This window comes from Pinus tabuliformis, chromosome 6 (genome assembly GCF_031772625.1).
Source record: "Pinus tabuliformis cultivar Carrire ecotype Pingquan chromosome 6, CPIR1, whole genome shotgun sequence".
Lineage (NCBI taxonomy): Eukaryota > Viridiplantae > Streptophyta > Pinopsida > Pinales > Pinaceae > Pinus > Pinus tabuliformis.
The window spans coordinates 1,796,762,876-1,796,783,515 of NC_142292.1; positions in this window are offsets into that span (position 1 = coordinate 1,796,762,876).

Consider the following 20,640-nt stretch of genomic DNA (forward strand, 5'->3'; position numbering starts at 1 on the left):
ATATCAGTTGTTCGTTGGGGATAAAGAACCACCTGTAAGAAGTTGATTGGACAAACACCATTTAGGCTAGTTTATGGACAAGAAATGGTGATGTCAATGGAGTACATAGTTCCCAGTTTGAGGATTGTTGCAGTCACAGAGATGGCAAATTGGGATATAATGGAGGAAAGCCTCGCGCAGATACTTGAATTAGAACAATATCGCTTCTTGGAAGACTTTCATCAGCAGGTGTAGAAGGCTCGAGAAAATGCGTAACATGGTTGCCACATTAAGTAGCGTGCCTTTAAAAATGGAGATTTAGTTCTGATGTGTGATAGCAAGTTTACTAAGTTTCCAAGAAAATTTTAGATGCATTGGCTGGGATCATACATTGTCAAGGAGATTACGGATGAGGGTGTATCTCAGCCGGTGAAGCTGAATGGGGAGTTATTTCCAAGAAGAATCAGTGGGAGTCGATTGAAGTTGTATAGGGGTGATCCCACCCCTATGCAATGACTATATGGATTCAGGATTGTCTTAGTACTTCAGGAAGTTGCAAGGAAGTGCGGTACTATAAACTACATTGTTGGGAGAAAAGTTCGGTAAAGAGATTGGGTTGTGGGATGGTTAGGAGAAAGGTGCATATGGGAACTGCGATGAAGGAGCTACGCTAGCACATTAGCTCCCACACATCTTGGATAGAAAGTGACCGTTGAAAACAATGTAGGTGATTGGATAGCTATTTTTCCGTTAAAGGGAGCGGGGGGAAAGCATTTAAGGAGCATATCTTTGGAAATATTCCGCCAAAAGAAAAGTAATGAAGGAGATATGGAGGGAATCAATGGATTTGAATTCAAAAAGGGCTATAAATACAACATCCCATTCCACATTCAAACACTTTTCTTCCAGAAATATTTCGTGGAGCTTTTGCACCTAAGTTTGAGCTGAGATGATTGATGCATGTCTTGACGAGATTAGCAAGAGGCAGAGAAGGAATTGTTACAACAAGGGCTTGGGTTTGAGGAAAACTTGTCTGAGTGGAAAAATAAACTATTCTAGGAGAGCATTGACAAAATGAATACAACACCACCAGTCCCTACCACACTGCCTAGGTCGTCAAGGCTAAAACCTACTGCCTCCGCGGCAGGAAAGAAAAAGCAAAAGAAGCCACCGCAAGTGCTGGTTACACAATCGCCGCATAAAAACCCAACTAAGGTTATAAAAAGGGTCAGATGTATAAAATCAAGTAACCGACGAAACCCTTGGATCGAGACAAAGAAGAATTAGCTATGGGGGTTGAAGAAATTGACTGTAGAATTCCTGCAGAAACTCTGATAGATCTAGAATTCTAGTTAAATTAAACACAAGTAATTTGCTAATATTCAAGAGAAGAGAGAAATAATTTGCTCCATAAAATCAATGTATTAAATTAATTAACAATATTAATACATGAGCAACCAAACCTCTAATCCCAAAGGGAGGTGGATATCTAGAAATTGTCGAATCTAGAAAACTAGGAAAAAACAAGTAAAAAACTAGAAAAGGCTAAGGAAACCTAAAGGGAGGCCTAAAATAGCAACAATGACTCAAGACAACCTATTCCAACTATCAGCCACGAGGAAATCATGAGGAGGGGCACATTTCCTAAGGAAGGCAACTTTAAAACATGCTAAAATGGTCTGGGGACCAAATCCCTTGATTTAAGGGGGAATCTTCATGTGGGGCGCCAATCCTCAAATAACTCAAGTGGATGAGGTGTGGTTAGGTGTGAACATGCACTTAGATGTATAAATGGTTTAGGAAATTGGTTGGACCAATATTTCCATAATATTAAGCCTTTAGAGGCAAAAAACAAGGGATAGTTGGTCCACCGAGCTAGTTTACCAAAAACCAAGTGTGAACATGATTTTTAGTGCATATGGCTAAGTCAAGGATACTTAGGCTAAAAAATAAATGTAGATGTTAGGATTATATTCCAACACCCCCCCTTCATCCTAATTCACTTATCTAAACTGAGTCCCGACCAAGATTCCATGTCAGGTACTTAGGTACAATAAATAAAATATCCTCATAAAATGAAGAAAAGAGGGAAAACCTTGTGGAAAAAACCCCCCCAATAGAGGAAAAAATGGCTAAGTGGCCAAAAGGGCCTACTCAGCTGTCTCCACCACTCCAAGCATAGCTCTCAGTTCTGAAAATTCTTTTCAGTGAAAGACTTGGTGAAGATGTATGCAACCTGCTGCTCAGTGGGGCAGTACTGCAGTGATATGACTCGGTCACGGATCAGCTCGCGGATGTAATGCATGTGAATCTCGATGTTCTTGGTCCTCTACCTCTAAACTGGATCAATAGATATCTACATGAACCCCTGATTTTCACAAAATATGACAGTCAAAGTGGATACTGAATACCAAACTCGGAGAGAAGCCCCTGTAACCAAACAACCTGTGTAGTTGCATTCACTGCACCTCTATACTCTACCTCAGCTGTAGATAAAGCAATCGTGGATTGATTCTTGCTAGACCAGAAAAAAGGCCCTAAACCAAAGCTAAAAACATAACTAGAGGTGGACTTGCGGTCTGTACCATCGCCAACCCAATCAGAATCTGTGTACCCAATCAGTGAAAGTGGGCAATCTGCAGCATAAAAGATACCAAAACTGGAAGTACCTTTCACATATCTAAGGATTCTCTTTGCAGCTTTCTAGTGAAGCTCATGGGGCTCCTGTATATATCTAGAAAAAACTCCTATTGCAAAGATATATCAGGCTGGGTGTGAGTAAGATACAACAAACTCCCAACCAATTGTCGATATAGTGTACTGTCCACCAAAGGTGTAGTACCCGCATCCTCAAATCTGATCCCTGAAAGAAAGGGAGATGTTTTTGGCTTGCATTCTGTCATTTGAAAGTGGACAAGTAGATCTGATGCATACTTAGACTGTGCCATCTTGATCCCTAAAGTAGACTGAGAAACTTCAAGACCAAGAAAGTAGTGCAACAGTCCCAAATCTGTCATGGAAAATCAATCGTGCAATGTTGATTTTGCCGAATCAATAGCTAAGGTAAGGTTCCCTGTCATCAGTAAATCATCTACATAAAGTACTATCAGAAAAAGGGAATCATCATGTTGCAGCAAATAAACATTCGGATCATATTTTCATCAAATGAATCCAATGGAAAGCAAGAAAGAATCCATCTTTGCATACCAAGCTCTGGGAGCCTGTTTTAGGCCATACAAATATTTCTTTAATCTGCAAACGAGGGAAGAGTTCTGAATGTATCCCTATGGCTGCTCCATATATATCTCCTCCTTGATATCTCCATGAATAAATGCACTCTTCACATCCATGTGATAAACTTCCCATCTGCAAGAAGAAGCAATGGCTAAAATTAGTCGAATGGAGTCGATTTTTGCAACAAGTGCAAATGTCTCTGTGTAGTCTATGCCATGTACCTGTGAGTATCCTTTTGCAACAAGTTGATCTTTGTACTTTCTGATCTCACCATCTACAACAATATTTTTTCGATAGATCCATCGGCATTGAACAAGATTTCTTCCTTTCAGAAGTGGAACAAAGTCCCATGTGTTGTTTTCCATGAGAGCAGAGTACTCTTCATCCATGGCAGCCTCCCAAAGCAGGTTTCCAGTAGCCTTAGAGTGTGACCGTGGATCTGAACCAAGTGCCATATAGAAATGTATGGGAAGCAATAGTTCGGTGGTAGCCAAGGCTTGAGGAGCCCCAAAAAGCTGTGATCTAGTCCTTCTCGCATCCGTAGGATCACCGACTAGTTCACCTGCATCTTGTAGGGTTTTCTCTACCCAAGTTGGAAGTTGAGTGGGAGCAGCCATGACCTACTCCTCATCCTCTAAATCAGACCCAAGATTCTTCTCTAATGGCTACTCTGAAGTGCTCGAAGAAGTTTTGGACTCCTCATTAGTGGCAACAAGCGGTTCCTCAGCAGGGTCCGCTGAAAAATCATACAGTGATTCTTCTTCAAACTTCACACTTCGAGCTACAAGGAACTTTTCAGTGTGAGAGTCCAGTAATATATATACTTTGAAACTATCAAGATATCCAACAAGGATACATTCAACACTTTGAGGCTCCAAAGCCTTCCTCTTATCTGTCAGAATGTGAGCCCATGCTCGTGAACCAAAAATGTGAAAGTGCGACACTTTCGGTTTCTTACTGGTCCAACATTCAAATGGAGTGGTGCCTTTGAGTTCTTTGTGAGGAAAGCGGTTCTGAATATATGTTTTGTAATTAATAGCTTCATCCCATAGCTTAGGAGCTAATGATTTGGACTGTAGCATACAATTGGCCATCTCTTTTAACGACTGGTTTTTCCTTTCCACGACACCATTCTACTGTGGTGTATATGGCAATGTGTGTTGTAGTTGTATACCCGCATCAATACAAAGTCACTGCACATATTTGTTGACATGATCCCCCCCATTATCAGTACAGAGTATCTTAATCTTACACCCAGACTCATTCTCAGCAAGTGCTTTAAATTCTATAAGGCATTCAAATACTTCCGATTTTAATTTCAGGAAAAAATACCCAAGTAAAGCGAGAGAAATCATCTATGAAGGTGAGTACATGTAAAGCCTTACTAATTGAAGGTTGCAGGAATGGGCCCACGATGTCACTTTGAATCAGCCCAAGAGGTGAAGAATCTCTCTATGCCTTCCCTTTTTCAAACTTTTTCTCCGGATGCTTGCCAAGAATGCATCCTTGACATACACTGCTTGTGAATTTAATAGTGGGAAATCCTTCTGCCATGTTTTCCTTGTTGAGTTGATGCAAGTACTTATAGTTTAGATGGCCAAATATTTCATGCCATAACCTATTTATATCATTATATTGTGACATAAATACAATGCTAATAGATTTAGGAACAAAGTGGGAGAAGAAATACAAACGAGAATCATGATCTGCAATTCCATGTGCAAGCTGTGAGCTCGTGGAAATGTTGGTAATCACTGCGGAGTCCAGAGTGAACTCCACCTTCTGTCCAGAGCGGGAATGTGTGATCTGATATATCGAGTGAAGATTTGTAGACAACAAGGGAACATGAAGCACATTTTTGAAGCATCCCCCTTCAAGGTCTACAATTCTTTCTCCGCACACGTTTATGGGTGTGGCATCTCCCAAGTAAATTAGGGATCTGGTGCTTTCTTCGATGGAGGAAAATTCATCTTTTGATGCAACCATATGGTTCGATGCACCTGAATCAAGGATCCAAGTTGATAGAGTGGATGTAACATCCATTAAAGCATGACCATCTCGTGCTCTCCCTCTCCCATCTCCCGTTTTGTTATCATCCTTCTTCTTTGCATTCTCGGGCACGATGAGATTGTGCTACTACAATTGCTTAGCCATCTCATCAATTGTTTTCCTCATGCAATTTTCTTCGGGATGAAAACCTTTGGAAAAATAGCTGCAAAGTGTTCTTTCCCTCTTCTTCTTACCCTTAGGCAAAGAATAGTTCTCTGAAGATTGTATGGGTCTCTCCTTCTTCGATTCATTAAATTTACCCTTCCCTTTTTGCTTGTCTCTTCCACTACTCTTTGGAGCATCAGTAGCCCCAAGTGCTTGATTCTTTGAATGCTTAATGGAACCCATTTGGACTAACTTAGCTTGATCTTGAGTCAATATTGCAATGAAGACATTCAATGGAGGCATTTTCCATTTTTCCTGAGTCAATTTAGATGCTTGAAAAGACGATACAAATACGGAATATTCAGGGCCTAATTTTGAGAGAATCAAAAGGATGAGTTGATCTTCCTATTTCTTGACTCCACATGCATCAATTTCAACGAGGAGGGATTTAAACTTGGTGAAGTATTCTAGCAGGTTTGTAAAATGAGTTGGACTGATGGATATGAGTTCATTCTCCAGTTGATGCACTCTTATTTCATCCTGCTTTCCGAATAGTCCTTCCAGTGTGGTCTAGACTGCATCAAGAGCAGTGGCTCCACTGACACAAAAGAGGAGTTATCTGGAAATTTATAGGCATATCAACCCAATTTCTTCATCTAATTTATTGAAATACTTGATCTTATTCACTGCAGAAGTTGGTTCAATCTCCATTCACATTGTTACCATGTAAAGCCCTTTGCTTCGAAGGAGCAAAGTGATCTCTGTCTTCCATTCGAAGTAATTGAAAAGATTTAGAACGAGTTTTGTATGATGAGAGAGATTATCCATTGCTGATTTTTTTGCCTCCTAATGATCTATACCTGCAAATAAAACCATGTACAATCCACTAAATTCGAACTAGCTCTGATAGCATGTAGAATTCCTGCAAAAACTCCAATAGATCTAGAATTCTAGTTAAATTAAACACAAGTAATTTGTTGATATTCAAGAGAGGAGAGAAAGAATTTGCTCCATAAAATCAATGTATTAAATTAATAAACAATAGTACTACATGAGCAACCAAACCTCTAATCCCAAAGGGAGGTGGTTATATAGAAATTGTTGAATCTAGAAAACTAGGAAAAAACTAGTAAAAACTAGAAAAGGCTAAGAAAAGCTAAAGGGCGGCCTAAAATAGCAACAATGACTCAAGACAACCTATGCCAAATATCATCCATGAGGAAAGCATGAGGAGGGCGTATTTCCCAAGGAGGGAAACTTTAAAACATGCTAAAATGGTCCGGTGGACCAAATCCCTTGATTTAAGTGGGAATCTTCATGTGGGACGCCAATCCTCAAATAACTGAAGTGGCTGAGGTGTGGTTAGGTGTGAACATGCATTTAGATGTCTAAATGGTTTAGGAAAGTGGTTGGACCAATATTTCCATAATATTAAGCCTTTAAAGGAAAAAACAAGGGAAAGTTGATCCACCAAGCTAGTTTATCAAAAACCAAGTGTGAACATGATTTTTAGTGCATGTGGCTAAGTCAAGGATACTTAGGCTAAAAAATAAATGTAGATGTTAGGATTATATTCCAGCGTCAATGTAGAGGAAGCAGTGCCAATTACTCGTTTACCACCTTATGTACCCCCTATAAAATCCACTACCAAGGTCACTAAGGACCCTGACTCATTGAAATAGAAAGTATTCACACCACTACTGTTGGAGGAAGTATCTGTTGAGGGAAACTTGTTGGCCTGAGTACTTTTTTTGAAGATGGAGGACTCGGATTTGAACAATCATGCAAAGTTTCCGCAATTAGAGCCCAACAAATATTTGAAATCGGTCTATTACGAGGAGGTGAGTGTCACAAGGCTTGAGCCAATGAAGTGGGCGGCCAAAATTGAGCACATAGGATTGCTCAACATGTTGTGGGTCCCACACTTCAGCCACGGCGTAATTAATACTATTTGTGTGTCCCAATTGTTGGCATTGGTTCATGATGGGTTCCTATGTCTGGGAGGTCCCATTCTAATTGATGATATGTTGGTCCAAAGAATCACCTTGTTACCTTATCAAGGCGCGAACCTCCTAGATGCTTTTGTGGGGAAGTCGTAGGAGAAGAAGCTCATAGATCAGATGAAGAGAGACTTCAAGTTGGTGAAGAAGTCATGCGGTTATGCCATTAGCTCCATATCGGAGGATTTGTGCAGTTTGTTGCACACATTTTGGCAAGAAAGATAATGTGGAAGTGTCGTGTCAATGAAGTGTCGGCACCAGTGATATCTTTACCTGCACAGTGCAGTCAGGGGGTCCAATTCAATTAGGCTAAGTACCTCTATCACAAATTCCTAGAGTATTGTCATGAAGCCCAGGAGGATGGAAAGGTGTTATCACCAAAAATTGATCATCTGACCATAACTTACTAGATTGATCAAAGTATACCATGTAGGGTCAATTTTACCATAGTAAAATTGCTTTCACTATAAGAAATTACTTAATAAACCACATTTTTAAAGTTATTTCTGGTTAAAGCCATGAGGAATAATTAAATAAATCATTATTTATTTAATTATCTTCTAGGAATAATTAATAAATAATTATTTAATTATTATTCCTTGTCAAGTTTGACTAAATCCTCTAGGAATACTTAAACAAATCATTATTTATTTTATATTCCTTAACCACATTCCTTGAGATGATAAATAGCTCATTTATTTATTTATTATTTCTAAATAAAAGTATTTAACCAATTTAAATACTTTTTCCCTCCAACCAAATATGATAAAATATTCCAAACGGTTAATTTTAGAATTTGGTTAAAAATTATTTTATTATTTTTAATTATACGAGAATAACCTAATATTTTGTTATAAATTGGAGGGTTTTACATCCATTCTTCACTTTGGATCATTTTCATTGTTGCATTCACTACTGTAACTTTGATTATAATCATTGTCGCTTACCATTTGCTTTTTCCATTTGAATTCCCATTGAGCTCAAACAGTTTTTGTTGGGTTTACACGTTGAAGAGAATAGAGACTCTATAAAGCTGAAGACATTGAGGATAGCCAAGAACGCATCCCACAGAGGGGGACTAGTAACATCATTAATTCCCTTCACAAGTGTCATATAATAAAATCTATACTTTATATCTAGTTTCCATTGAGTTATTGGAGTTATTTGCACTTAATTCCTTATTTCATCTTGTTGTTTAACTATCTTTGTTGCATAGATAAATACTTTGGCAGGTTTTATTTCTATCATTTGTTGCATATTCACATTGTTTTACAACCATTTTTACTGTTAAGGTTGTTTGTCATCCGCAGTCTAAAGTGGTTTCTTTTTGTACACTCTCGATAAGAATACCATATAGTAGATGGTGACTCTGCTGTGTTTTTAATTCTAATTCAAAAACCTGTGGACCTTTAGTTTTCAGCTTAGGGTTTTCTTTTTTTAGTCTCTTAATGTTGTTTACTAGATTTCTAAACCTAGATCAGTCAAATTTCTAACTTCCGAAAGTTTTTTGGCTATTTCTGCAGGTAACAGGAACCAGTCGCAATAGAGACAAAAACGTTTTTTGCAACTTGTCACTTGAGAACTGAGAATAAATCGCACTTTTCAGCCCCAAACATGCAATCTAGAAGTCCAGAGCGCACTTCCTCGCCAAAAAAGTGTGATCTCTCCTAAAAAAGGTGAGTACATGCAATTTTAGGGTTTTTCAGGATTTTTTCTGATCATTTTCTGGGTTTTTCCGAGAGCACTCTGCTAGGTTGGTTGACCATTGTCTTAGCCCACTTAGGCCTTGATCTACTTTGTTTTTCTCATCGAAGTGGAATTTAGCCCCCTAGGGCTTCTAATACACTTCCACCTTTGTAGGAGGAGTTCAGTTGAGTAAGAAGTCTGAGTTTTTGCAGAGCTTTCAGCCATACATTTCATATCTGTACCTTTCTTTTTTAGATATTTAAAGATAGGTTGTTTCCATCAAATGTTCCCTCTTGAACCTTGTTTGGTCATTTTCCTTAGGGTGCCATTGTTTGCCCTATGTTCCACACCCATCGCCCTATCTTTTGCAGTGATTTTCCTCACTGGTTTTTGTTATTTCTGCACCACTTTCCAGCAACAGTGTCATTTGATCCCAGTCTTATCGACATTTAGATATCTTGCCCATATTAGTGTGTTTTCGGTTGATTTTGCCAGCAAGCAACATAGTGTATCTAGACCCAGTTTGGGTGGCGTTCAGATAGTTCATTTGATGTTTTTAATTTCAATTTATTTACAGTATTTCAGCAATATTTTTCTTAGGGCAGCATGATCTGGATTCTCCACAGTATTATGTTCATTTTGTTGACATTTCAAACCCCAAAGGGGGTCCATCATCAGGACCTTTTTAGAATATGAATGATAGTTTCTTGAGAGAAGAATCTTCCGACCATAGTGTATATATAAACCTACACTCAGTTTCTTTTTATTTTTTCAAACATGATCTAGGCTTAATTAATAAACACACATATTTACACACGCAATCACACCTTAAGCGAAGGGCGCTTGGTTAACACCGCTAAGCCAAGACTTAACTTAATTAATTTATCTCCCCAATAGAGACAGAGACATTTTGTTTATCTCCCTTCACCATTTTCGTGTCACTTGTGTCTTGCAACCATTGTGCCACCAATGTGTTTGTTGCAAATACTTTTAGGTCTTCATCCCCAATTTCTGTTTGGACGTATTACTCCTCCCTGCAGGTGAGTCAAATTGGATCCATAAAAAATTATCAAAGTTCAATGACTGTTTCAAATCATGATAGACTTTGAGATCTTATAAACAACGAGCTATCAGGAAGGACCTCTAGACAGTGGCAGTTTGTAGCCAGCATGGAACAACGAGGACCTCGGTCAAAGTGCGTTGACCGTTGGCCCATGGAGACTGAACAGTGGCACAAACTAGCAATTGGGAAGACCAGATCAGAAAATGGAAGCCGTTAATTGCGCATCACTGGGCAAAACCCCTCAAAAATGAAAAGCCCTAAGTGCTCGGTCACAAGGGAAGCCAAGAAACTGTGGGAAAGGTGCTAAAACGACCGACAGGTCCTGCGCTCCAAAACCAGTGGAATATCGGAGGCGTTTTGGGCGGTAAGCAGATTTGTCAGAGGACCAAGTGATTCCATACACTGAGTGACGCATGTCCAGTGGATGAGAGAGAAAATCGCTCTCATTGCAGGCTAATGTTTGAGCAAGTCAACTGTGCGATAAGAGCAATAACCGTAGGATCTAGAGGCCCCAGATTTAACAGTGGAGATTGCACCCGATGGGAGACCGGATTTGGAGGGAGAAATAAGTTACGACGCATAAAGGTTTGAAGTCCAATTTGACCGCTGAGCTGGTGAATGAATCATTTCACAAAAGTAACCGAAATAACGAACCATTTGTGGAAGAGCTGGCGCTCAGTTTGTGAGAGGACAAGTGGCCACCTCCTGTGAAATGTTACATAGTGGCGATGACACAGAAGTAGGGAATTCCAAGCGAACAGAGGCAGGGGAACTGAAGGGATGGAAGAGGAAGCGAACAGTCAAGGGATGGTTGGATTTAAGCCATGAACATACAGAGAACAGAATATAGAGAGAGAAAAGACGAGAAGACAGTGAGACAGAAGAGACAGAATAGAGAGTAAAGTAAGAAGCAGAGAATAGAAGTCGAGCTAACCTGCAAATCTAAGGTGACATCGAGCAGAGAGAACCGAGAAGGCTTGAGAGGTTCAAGAAATCCCTGTGAGGATATCGATCGGGAATTGAGTACCAAATTGGACTCATCCCATTAAGACTAGTTGAGATAGAGACTTGGTAAGTGGGAGTCTGTGTACTCTAGTGGCTTGGGGAATCCAAGTACCACCCTACTAAGCATCATCTATTCTAGGAGACTCAAATTGAGCTCCTCATTGTAAAAAATATGCTTAAAGACACAATTAAAGAAGGCCACCACTGAAAGCTGGACTAGGAGACGTAGCCCAGGAGGATTGGGTGAACTCCTTATAAAATTGTTGTGTTTTGCATTTTCTTGTTGTGTTTCTCTTACTGTTTTCCAGTGTTTGTTTATTTTGCAATCTTATCAATCCATTGCCTAAGATAATAGACACACACACCAACACATGAGTCTATAATACCTACATTAATAAACTGAGATCACTCACAAGTGATTTTCAGATCAGTAGGGTTCGATTTAGTCCTCCCCTGAGTCCCCATACCAAATCTTCTTATGATTCATCTAATTCCTCATATGATTCTGAGCCTCCTTCACCACATACTGTCATCATGTCAGGACCCACTGCAGGTGCAGGAAACCAACCTCGTGGTGGCTCTGGTTCTACCCCGGTAGTCACATCTAGTGGAACCATTACAAGAACCATCCCAGCAGCTCCTTTTCTACCTTTCATGATTGGGTTAAGTCTTCCAGATTTTAGCAAGTTGATTAATGACCCCATACACCATGATGATGGTTGGCCAGCTATGTCGACTAAGCTTCCCTCAGACATTCCCAAGTTTGAGGGTAATTCTGGAGAGGACCCCACTAATCACGTCTACTCCTTCGATATGTGGTGTTCATCTAATTCCATCACTAATGACCCCATTCATCTTCGTTTGTTCCAACGCACACTCACTGGAGATGTTGTAAAGTGGTACATTGACCAGCCCTCCCCTTCTCATTCCACTTCTGTGATGCTTGCTAAAGTGTTCCTTTCATATTTTCAGTTACCTCTTTGATATGACACCAGTATGGAGCTCTTGTTCACATTGTCAACCCTCTACCACCCATCTTTTTTACCATGTCCAAGAATGGTGTAGAAGGAGGAGCATGTGTCATGCTCCTTTCTTCAGAGACTGTGTCTACCATGATTGGTTTCTTAGGGCTCTATTAGCATCCATTGCCAAATATGTCGCATCTCACTTTCCTCAAACAGAGGAAGAGGCTCTCCAGGCTACTCTGAGATATGACTTGAGTTATGCTCAATCTGGTTATGACTATACCATTATACCATACCTCCCTCATCCTAGCAGTGCCAATGCACCAGGGGCATCCCACACTATCAATGATATCATTGGATCTATTTCATATCCTTCACTGTATACTCAGCATATTTATCGCTATCTACAGGAGGCACCAGTTCCTCCAACACTTATCCCCCTCTTGCCAACAACGTGTATTCAGGACAACGCACATCTTATGAATTCACACAACCACATCAGTAGATGTCAGGTCTAGCTAGTGCTCAACCTATCTACCATATCGTTGCCCCTTCACCCTATTTCACCTATGCACCACCAAGCGTTCCAACCCCTCAGGCATTAGCGTAACAGCCTCCCATGCATCCTGAGTCCTAGTAGCCACCGCCCCCTCAGGGTCAAGTGTATGCACAGAAGAGTGTGACCAATCCCAAAAATTCAAAGAAAAATAATAAGGGGAAGGGTAACAAGGGTAACCAAGGTAACCAACCTAATAAACCCCTAGGGAACCAGCCTAACACAAACAACCAGCAACAGGGAAATCAGCCCAAGAAAAACAAGGTTGTTCTTATGAACAAGCCTTATGCATGTTGTGGTGTACATGGCCATTATACTCATGAGTGTCCCCTCTTACCTCAGATGCACCAAATGTTGGAAGCCCAAGTAGCTTCTAAAGGTCAACCGACCACGCAACAAACACCTCAGAATCTTGCGCCATCTCAACCAGTCATGCTTACAAATACTTTCCCTCAATAAGGGCTTTTCTTCTACTCAACCTTTGCAAGGTCAAGCAACCCACCCTCCCCAACCTTCTAGTCCAAGTGACTACCAGATTTTCATGATGAATTCTAATAGGGAAGTACCTTTGATGTCAACCTGCAAACTTGGTCGCATCAATACAACAAGTCATTGACTTCTTCCGCAACCAAGCCCAAAACCAAAGAGTTTACTAAGTCTCTTACGACATCAAATGGTCCTTTATAGATCACTCAGCCCAAGGTTGAGTCAATTCCCAAGATCCCCAAAGGGTCATTGCATCGTAATGCGGCTTCTAACTGAGTTGCCCACATGTACAATATAGTAGACGACTTGGTGCAATCATCTGTTACCATGTCGATGATAGAGGTCCTCCAGTCATGCCCATCTCAGAAGAAATCTCTACTAACTACTTTAGGCATAATAGATCCTTCAGATGATCATTTGATTGTCTTTCCTATTGATGCATTAGAAAATCCTCCATTACCATCATCCATTGCTTTCTAGATACCAGTTTGAGTCCATAATGCCATCATCTCCCGATGCATTATTAATGAAGATGCATCCACATGTGTGATGTCCACTACCGTTTGGAAGCAACTCAAGTCACCTGAACTATCCCCATCCACCATCACTCTATGTGCTTGGGACGGTCACCCCTCCCAGTCTCTTGGCATGTATTGCAATTGTCCAGTGACTCTTGTGAGCAAGATTGTTTCTATAGACACTGAGGTTATTGATGCCCCTCTAGATTACAACATTCTATTGGGTTGTAGTTCCACTTATGCCACGTCAATCGTCACGTCTGCAGTTGTCTGCAAGATGTGCTTCCCCCATGAAGGGAAGATCGTCATTATCAATCAATTGATGTACCACGAGTCATCATCCTTGACCTCCCTTGAGTCCATTATCTCATTGATGTCTAACAAGTAGTCTACCACCCCTCTCACTAGTGTTTCACCCGAAATCTACAAATATTCCACCTTGTTGGGTGCTTTCCCTGGTCCTCCCCCTCCCATCTCTAAGCCCAGCTCATCGAGTGTTTGCATGTTACAAGCGTCACGGGCTGCTCAAAAGCAATATGGTACCTCTGGTCAACAATTAGTTCCGCAGCACCCTGTTGTTGCAACTTCAACCGAGCCATCAGGATCTACCCCTCCAAGACCTCCTCCTTTTGTGGGTGCCTCTCCTTTGTTCCCACCAAGAACTCTTCCTCCAGGTCTTAACCATCCAAGAACCATTCCACCGAGACATTATCCTGCAAGACATATACCTTTCTCGTTTCCTCCTCTTGGAATATTTTCTGTCCCTGTCATGGTTTTGTTGAGTCTCCCTAATATGACTTTGGGGATCCCAGTTTGGTACATTGATCCTCCAGTGAGCACTCCACCTAGTCAGGTCAGATCATATCATGCTTCGACCCCAATTCAACCGGTCCCTACGACCCCTGCCGCTACTCCAGTTCCACCACAACCTGTACAGGAAGCCACCTGTGTTACGAAAGCATCTAGACAAGGGGGAAAATCCAAGAAGAAGGAACCTAAGGACAAGGCTCCCCAGACAACACACTACCCCTAAGCCTACAAATTCAACACATCATTGCGCTTTGTGTCAATTTGTTGGGCATGCCACTAATAACTATCCTAAGCTCCCTCACCTCAATTTCGTAGCCAACGATATGTTTCCTGAGTCTAATATCTCGGTAGTCCATGTTACCTCACCTAACTCTACAAAGAAACTTAAATCGTTATACAATAATCACCCTTGTGCTTTGTGTGATAATTACAGACATTATACCCATCATTTTTCTCGTTTCAACGAGTTTTGTGAATACCTTTAGGCAGTTAGCAAGTTTGAGGTCACTCATTGTGGGTTATCTAGCCCTCTGCTTGTGAGTTATAGTTCCACTCTTGCACCAGAATAGAGGGACTCTGATCCCACCATCATGATCCCTCCCCCTAATATTGAGATGACAGACTCCACGGTCCATATCCTTTACATGTCATCATCCTTGAGATCCTAGCAGGAAAACCTCTTTGAGGTTCCCGTGCATGCTTCTGTCGAACCTCCCTCATCGGAAACTTGGGTCTCAACATCAGTAGATCTTCCATCTACTAGCTTGTCATCTACCATTTCAGATGATGCGTATGTGAACCTTATTTCTCAGGATGATGCACCAGGTACTGTCACCGCATCATGTGGTCTATTTTCCTCCAATCCTCCCATCTTCCTTTCTGATGAGGACATCATGGAAGCCATCACTACCCCTAATTACCCTTGGGATAATATGCACCATCATGCGTATATCCTTCCATATTTGCGAACCCAGAAGTTTCCCCCCATCTTACTCATGATAATCGATGATGTATCTGATACTAGGCCCCTCACTATCTTCTCATCGGCGATGACCTTTATCATTGTGGTGTTGATTGTATCCTTCATCATTATCTCACTCATCCTAAAGTAGAGCAAGTCCTTAATGCTTGTCACAGTGGTGCTTGTGGTGGTCACCTCTCCGGTATGGCCACTGCCCAAAAAATCATGCGCGTTGGTTACTTTTGGCCTTCTCTCTTCAGTGATTGCATTGAGGTATTCAAACACTATCCCAAGTGCTAGCATTTTTCCTCAAAGGCAAGAGCCCCAACGGCTCCCCTCCATCCTGTCATCACAGTCGGTCCTTTCTGCAAATGGGCCATTTATTTTATGGAGTGTTGACCATCGTCTGTTAATAACCATAAGTATATTATCGTGGTGGTTGACTATTTTACCAAATGGGCTGAGGCCATGCATACATTCAACAACACGACAGCTACCACGACCCTTTTCTTTTTTAACCATGTTATCACTTGATTCAGGGTTCTGAAACAATTTGTCTCTGACCATGGCCAACATTTTGAAGATGAGGTATGGTGTGATCTATCCTCGTAGTTGGGATTCCAACACCAGTATTCATCTCTTTTTACCTCCAAGGTAATGGACAAGTTGAATCATTATACAATATTTTCAAAATTATGGTTCGGTGGATGATGAATAAGAACAAGACCAACTAGCACCTTATGCTCTTCCCATCTTTGTGGGCCTATAGAACTTCTATTAAAATCGCCACCAGATTTACTCCTTTCCACCTTGTTTTTGGCAAGGAGGTTGTCTTACCGATCAAGTGTGAGATCCCTTCCCTTCACCTAGTTTTCAAACTTCTCGCTAACACACAACCATTAGAACAAAGACTTATCATGCTTCAATGTGCCTCTGTAGACCTTCGTGTTGCTTTGCAAACCACTGAAGCGGCTAAAAGGTGCACCAAAGCCCAGTATGACCAAAAATTCCACCCTTGTACCTTCCATGAAGGTGATCTTATTATGGTGTATGACCAAGCCCATGATGTCCTGGGACATGGGAAGTTCAAATCATTATGTCTAGGACCTTACATCATTCGTAAGGACTTAGGAAAGAGGACATATCTCTTAGGGGATTTCAAAGGCCAACTTCTTCCTAATCCTCGCAATGCACTCTACCTCAAGAAATTTTACCCATAGCATATCCCATTGATTTGCGTGTATTTATTTCTGTCATGAATTTAGGTAGGTAGCATCATCTCATTTTTTTTCTTTTTCACTTTTTAGATGAATCTCCATCATCCACACTATATATTGGTTATGCCGATGGTGAGAGTCGATTATCTAGGAATATAGCCTCGGTAGCATGGGCCATTTTCACCCCCTTGCATGTGTTAGTCCATTCTAACGGTGTGTGCATTGGATATGCCACCAATAACCAGGCCGAATATGATGTAGTGATAGGTTTGTTAGTCGATGCCCTTGCTCATCGCATCCTTCATCTTCATGTTCATTTAGATTCCTTGTTGCTTGTCATGCAATTGAATGGTGTGTATCATGTGCATAATCAAGTCCTATTTAGAAAATATCTACGAGTTAAGCTGTTGGTACTTGAATTTGAAACCATTACTTTCAGTCATGCTCCTAGAGCCCAAAACAGCTATGTAGATACCATTACAAATAAAATTCTAGATTGGCATTTATCACATGTATACCACATAATACAACCATAAACAAAACAAATGGTGAACCACAATCGTCATATAAAATATGCATAACCACATTATGTATCGACATATAAAAATAAATGTGTTTGGAGTCCACCACTCTAAATACATCCAGTACGCCCATAACATACTGGGCCGCACATAGGCCCCTACATCTCCTTATCATCCTTTAGAGTCTCTAGTGCCAAGTTAGGTCGAGATGCTTAAATCCCCTTTTCGAGCACTCAGAACACAATGGCACTCTACAAACTCCTCCTGCTAGGGGGAATCATTCCCACCTTTGTATACCAGATCATGTTAGGTCCCTATACTACTATTGTAACCCCTTATTGTTATTAGTGCAACTCACTTATTTTATTATTGTGCCCATATAGTCCCCATGTTGTTATTAGTATTCCCCATAGAATCCCACTATTGTTTTTTTTTCTAAGTAAAGGCTAGTTCTATATTAAAGAAAGTAAAAATATGTACATGGATTAGACCTTCCCAGGAGGCCGAGGCCAGTCCTCAAATAGTAGAAGCTGGACCATACTGTCTATCTGCTTAAACTGATTTACAAAACACAGTCCATAATGATTTTTCCTGGACTTCAGATAACCTGGACTTGAACTGACAAAACCACCATTGATACTGGCAGGACAGAACCAGTTTACACCATTGACTCTAATACATAGAAAGCATACTGTAATAACCTGTGACTTACAGCAGTAGATAAACTGAGACCTTGGACTGAAATGAATAGAAGGAAAAAACAACATAATCATCGACATAATTACAAAAAACTAGACAGAAGCACCCATTGAAGCTTAGGCTGGCTGGCTGGGCGACGCTGGCTGCTTTCCCTTCTCCGGACTGGGCGAGTCAAGCTAGATGACAAGCCCTTCCCCGTCCTGAAACAACTCTCCCAATCCAGGCTGAGCGTGGTCGTTGAGCACTTCCCTTTCCATAGCAGAATTAGGTGGCAGCAGAACCTCTTGAACCGAAGCAGCATGAACCGAGACCTCCCAAGCCGGGGCATGCTGAACCAGGGCGTCCTGAGCCGAGGCTTCCTCGTTGCGGTGAGCTCTATACACCAGGCCATTCATATCCCCCAGGAGTATGTCACTGTCCTGAACACTTGCAGAGGCAGGAGAGGTCAATGTGGAATCTCCAGGCTCTTACTCAGAAATGTACACCGTGAGATTAACTACCACCTCTGGTCTGACGAGCCGGCTAGGAAACCTGAGACAAAAAGTCTGGTAAGTGCCTTGCGGAACAAGGCTTTCCTGCTCTGAGCTAGGGGACGAGGGGGGAATAGAGGCCATGGGAGAAATTGGATGCAATTCTTCAAGTTCAGGGCCAACTCAGATACCAGACCTCCCTCCTCGTCTTGGCACACCTCTACTTCGCGGCATGGTGTCTAAGGCCAGAGTGTAGAAATTTTGAATAATTTAACACATATTCAATGGAGATTATCCTGATCATGTACTAATGCGGAAAACATACACAATACATAAGCTCCTCTACGTTGATCAAGAATATAGCAGCATCAATAACAATAAAACATCAAGAGCATTCACACATTAACACAGTATGTATCACGGGGAAAGCATCTCGCTAAAAACCCCACACTATCTGTATATTAATGATTGAGTCATGTAACATTACACAGCATAATACTTCTCACAAGTATCTCCACCTCTGTTACACACAATACAGCTCAGATCTGATCTCCAAATCTCTTCCACTGCTTGCCTGCCTCCACTGCTCAATACCTGCTCAAGAACTGATGAGAATTGCTTCCCAAACTCGATTTTCACCTGCAAAATAGTCACTCACTCTTTGTGGACGTGAGCAAAGGCTAAAATGCGGGCCAAATACGTGAGCAAACTCATTGGCATACTCAATCCTTTGATTGTGCAAGATCTGGTGCACAACTATAGTCACAACTGATAGCAATCTGATTCTCTACCACCTGTCCCTGTTGAACTAAACATGCACTGACATGCAACTGAGTTAACTGATGTATTCTTTAGTTGTATTATGAGTTAATAATTAGTTTAACAACTCATCATTAGTCTATCTATAGTTAGACTAACTACAACCAGTTTAACTAAGTTAAACTGAACACAACTCCATCAACTGTACCTCCAGTCCACTAAACTCAACTCACTTGAGTTCTAACTGAAGTCATGCATGCAACAACTCAACTGACTCATAAGAAAAACGAATTTCCTTCTGACAACTGCATGTGCCACTTTCGTAGCTCAAACTGAAGTGCTCCAAGAGAATAAGATTAAGTTTATAGTCCAAATATTATTGTGAGATAATAATATTTTACTTTTCTATTTTTGACAGCCAGTCTAAAAATAGACTTGATCACTCACACTGTGATCACTCACACTTTCATCAAAAATAGAAGTCCATCTATTTTCCCAACTTGATCAATCATCCATAAACATAGACATGATCCATATCTCTAAAAATAGACATAGTCTAAAAATAGACTTGCGCCAAAAATAGCCTGCGGGCCCACTTAGTGAAGGCGACTCTTTTCACTAAGCTCCATCATCTTGTTGCAATCTCAACACAGAGATCCCAAACGCTTTTCGACCCCTCGAATTCTGAAAGCCAGAGTATCCCCTCTCAGAACACCAGCAGCAATGGGAAAATTCTGGTCATAAATTGGCATGGCGGTCCCAATATAAGGAGTAGCGACCGATATCTCCGCAGGAGGAGAGCGTTGAGCCATAATCCTGGTTTGCATCGAGTCCAGAGCTACCATGCTCGACTTGAATGCGCCGTCCCCTCGGATCTGTTTCAAATTGGATTCAATTGCCTTTTGCATTAACTGATATCCTCCGCTGCAGGCCTCCGCGTACAGGTGCCGTCCTTCCGTCCTCATCCCAGGTGTCGTGGCGAGTGCCATGATTAATGGCAAGTAAAAGCACCCGCATCCGGGTACGAATTCTCTATCAGAGATTTGTCCTGAGAGACCATTTCCCTCAGCTTATCCATCTAGTCTCTGGGAGGCAAGCTGTCTATAGCTCCTTCAAAGTGGTTTTCTTTTGCCTCCACTCCAAGGTTGGCTAGAAGATCAGCCAGCTTATTCCCTTCTCTTCTGGTATGCTTGAAAGTGATTGCTTGGTGCTGAGAGAGCCAGTGATTGATCAGCTCAAGCCTCTGGGCCATTCTCCAGCTGCTGCTTACCTTATGAATTGGAGAGCCTTGTTGAAGCTTTGTGGCCATTCTGATTATGATCTGCGAGTCTCCTTCTATGATGAGGGGAAAGAAGTTTTTTCTGTGTGCTATTTTGAGACCTCGCCATAGACCTTCCAATTCCGCTGAGTTGTTAGTGTCCCAGCCTATCGAACCCATGTAGATGCCTAGAGGATTGCCATTGTGATCCCTGAAGACTCCTCCATAACCTGCTTGTCCTGGGTTTCCTTTAGAGGCCCCATCAAAGTTGAGTTGGATCATGTCAACGGGAGGTGGAT